Source organism: Crocodylus porosus, unplaced genomic scaffold, assembly GCF_001723895.1.
Source record: "Crocodylus porosus isolate Cpor-Errol unplaced genomic scaffold, CroPor_comp1, whole genome shotgun sequence".
Lineage (NCBI taxonomy): Eukaryota > Metazoa > Chordata > Crocodylia > Crocodylidae > Crocodylus > Crocodylus porosus.
In genome coordinates this window covers 250879529-250883291 of record NW_017728886.1, presented here as the reverse complement: position 1 = coordinate 250883291, position 3763 = coordinate 250879529, and the positions used below count along the sequence as shown (strand labels likewise).

General features: G+C 45.5%; 1 protein-coding gene across 1 annotated transcript in view; it reads left to right on the top strand.

Annotated features, from left to right (window-relative positions):
- The window catches only part of HAS2 (hyaluronan synthase 2), a 26059-nt gene that overhangs the window by 598 nt on the left and 21698 nt on the right, over positions 1–3763 (top strand). The gene's annotated exons all lie outside the window — the stretch shown is intronic.

Here is a 3763-nt window from a genome sequence, read left to right as displayed (position 1 = left end):
GCAGGGAATACCTGTGAGGTCACAGCCGCTCGGGCCGTCCCCATTGTGACGCGGCGGCGAGCCCCTCCCTGATTGGCTCGCCTCGGCGGGAAGGGGGTTCCCCGCGAGCGGAGGATCCGCGGGAGCCCCGCCGGCCAGAGGCGCGTGCGGGGGCAGAGCGGGCCCCGAGGCGCCGGCAGGGCGCAGCGCTTGCCCGTGCCGCGCGCTGTAGGCCGGACGTGTCGCTGCCTCCCGCCGCGGTCGTAGGGGCGGCGCGGCGGGGAAGGGGTGGCTTTCCCCAGAGCCGGGGCAGCCAGCAGGCCGCGCTCGGCGCTGAGCGGAAGGGCACCCGTGGTGGCCCGCACCCGCGAGACCTGTGGCTCTCATCCTTTTGCAGGCCACGGCGCCCCGGCTCCGCGGAGTGCGGCTGTGGGTGCTGCGCCCGCTTCCCTTGGTGCTGCGCAGCCAGCCCGGGACGCTCCCCTGTGCGGAGGCTGCAGTCAGCCTAAAGAGCTGCCCCGTGCTGCGCTGCCTGTGCTCCACCTGCACCCATTTCCAGGAGGAGAATGGCGACGCTGGACCATGGGGCGTTGCATAACGGGGGTCTGCTTTAGGCTTACAAGAGTGCTAATGCAGGAGGAGGCACGGGGTAGTTTTACCTGGTTGCTGTAGCTACAACGCCCCTGAGAAGGCCTCACTGGCACCCCAGGGTGCTGCAGCACCCTGGTTGAGAACCGCTGCACTAGACAGACATGATCCTCCAAGAGCTAAGAGCTGGACTAAATGACATCCTGAGGCCCCTTCTAGCCTCTCTTGCCTAGGATTGGACAAGTAGTGTTGTTGACATGAGTATAACTCTTGCAAGTCCTATGAAAAAACACTCGAACCACCATCTGCCTTTTAATCTTTCTATTATAGGCATTTAAAAATTATTAGAATAGGACTGATGCCAGCAATCTTTCCCTGAACAATTATATGTATACTAAAGTAATAATAAAGGAACACAGGGGGGTTGCCATTGACTTTAGTAGAGCTATGATTTTTATTACAGTCCTATAACTCATCTCGCATACAATTCCTGGGAAATGCCTTTGCTGGAATCAAAGGACCCAACTGCACTGATTTCACTAGAGTGCCAAGCTTTAATGCTAGCCTTATGCCCAGCTTTAAACACAGCCTTACATATTTTTGGCATGTATGCATAACATTTGTCTTTTGTTCCAGATTTATGTATACAGGGCCAATTTTTTTCTTTCACCAAAGATAATGGGACCCTTCAAGAGAGTGGAACAGATATGGCCCATGATTTATAAATATAAATATATTACAAGGTAGTAAGCAAGGTTGTAAACACCAACATTTTTTTTAAGGTGGGTAACGTGGCATTACTATAATTGGTTTAATTCCAAACACTTGCCTACACTAAATTCCAAGTAAATTGGAAGTGATTTATAACCTGGGTTTTTAACCCTATTCCACAATGTTTGCGCGCAAACATTTTGTATTTTTTACCCAGTAGTTTGAAAGACAGGATCCAATTAAGAATATAGAGCCCAGTTATTACTGCACAGTCCTTACTCATGCTCCTAACAGCTTACATTTGTGTAGTTCATAGTTAACAGTCAGGAAAGGGTCTTGGTTTGATGTTCAAAAACCAGAGGCAGGCAGAGTCTGGCATTATTCATGATGATATACTATCCCACTCTTTATTTTTAACCTAAACCCAGGCTTAATTTTAATCTCCTGTGGGCCCTTTTAGAGAAGATCAATGGCATGTAAAATCTGGAAGTGATAAATAACTATAAACAACAGATATGGGAACTCTGTTGCAGTAAAGATGTACAGATGTAACATAACTTTTCAGTTGCTCCCCTGCAGGCTGTTAACTGGAAGAGAGAAGCTGGACAGCTATTTCATGGTTACGATTAATGGTGATCCAGAATTATTTGTACTTCAAAGATGAAGCATTTATTTTGCTGTCAAGTCTAAATCTCTTTTAATTGGATGCAAATCCATGCTGATGAAAATGAAGTTTAATTTATGCATGGACATGCAGTGTGCATTTGTACAGATGCATATACTGTTCAGAACCCACCTTGCTTATCTCATATGAGTTGTTTCACTGATGTCAACACAGTTACTCAGATGAGTAAAGAAATTTAACATTTGCTTATAAAACCCATTCCTTTATAGACATGTGAATCTCAGTGACATCAATAGGAAGTTCATTTATATGGATATATAAAACACAGCGAGAAAGGCATGTGAGATACTTTATGTTGGGCTCAATCTTGAAAACTTCACTCATTTTGTTGCCGTCAAGCAATATTAGCTGAAACAAGGATTTTCTGATGAAATGAATTCTTGTAAAATGCTGTTTACCTTTATTGCTGTGAATAATCACATTCAGGTCAATGGAACTGTCCATATAGAATCAAAGGAAAGTAGAGCTGGAAGGGATCTTAGGGGGTCATGTAGTCAACCCTTTGCTCAAGGCAGGATCATCCGTGTCTAAGCCATCCTAGACAGTGTTTATGTAGCACTACAGGGGATTTTAGTCCCCTTGGCATCCCATACTAATCAATTCCCTCCACACCTCCAAGGTCATAGAACTGCTGCTGCCCCAGGGGATCAGTGCTCTTCTGCAGGACCCTGCTTCTTCCACCACATGTCTACATAGCCTAGCTTTCTCTTAAAAGCACCCAAGAATAAAGATTCCTTAACCTCTCTGGGTAGCCAGTGCCAAAGCTTAGGCACCCTTTTAGTGAGAAAGTTCTTAATACCCCACCTAAATTTCCCTTGCTTCCATCTAAGACAGCTAGAACCGTGTGGCCACAGTAAATAGTTTATCACCATTCACTTTATAACCACTTTTCAAGTATGTGAAGACTGTTATCAAATCCTTCCTTAGTCTTCTCTTCTCCAGATTAATAATCCTAGCTCTTCTGACTTTCTCTCATAAATTATCCTAGATCTGTAATCATTTTTATTGTTGGCTGCTGGAATTTTTCATCTTTCTTGATGTCCAGTGCACAAAACTGACACAGTTCTGCTTCTGGTATATTAAGCAGGGCTTGTGATATAATAGCAGAAGAATTGCCTCCCTTGACTTGCTCCTATTCATTCAGCCTCATATGCTATTCTGTTTCCCACCCTGCCACAAGAAGCATACTTGTTGGCTTATATTCAGTTGATGGTCCACTATAACTTTCAGGTCCTTTTCTGCAGTACTAAAGACCAGCAGGTTATTTTTAAGTCTCTGTTTGTCCATGTGATTGTCCTGTCCTAAGTACAGGACTTTGTACTCATCCTTACTGAATCTCATCTGATTAATTTTGGACCATTCCTCAAGTTTATCAAGGCCTGAAACGATTCTGAATTCTAAACCTACCCTCCAGGGTGTCTGCATCTCCACCCAGATTCACTTCATCTGCAAATTTACTAAGTGATATATTAAGCCATACTGAACACAGCCGTGGGGATCCACACTTGAGGAATCATCAGTTGGGAGGAAGTATCATTGGGAAAGGGATAAGCAACAATGTCCTTCAGCAGATGTTACGAATGGACTTCCAGAGAACAAGGGCTCATTTCAGCATTTTGCCTGATTCTGCCTTCCCTTTGCCTGATTTCAGACTAACACGGCTGATTATAGTTTCATAGTTTCTAGGGTCGGAAGGGACCTGAGCAGATCATCTAGTCCGCCCCCCTGCCATGGCAGGAAAGAGTACTGGGGTCAAATGACCCCAGCAAGGTGTACATCTAGTCTCCTCTTAAAGACCCC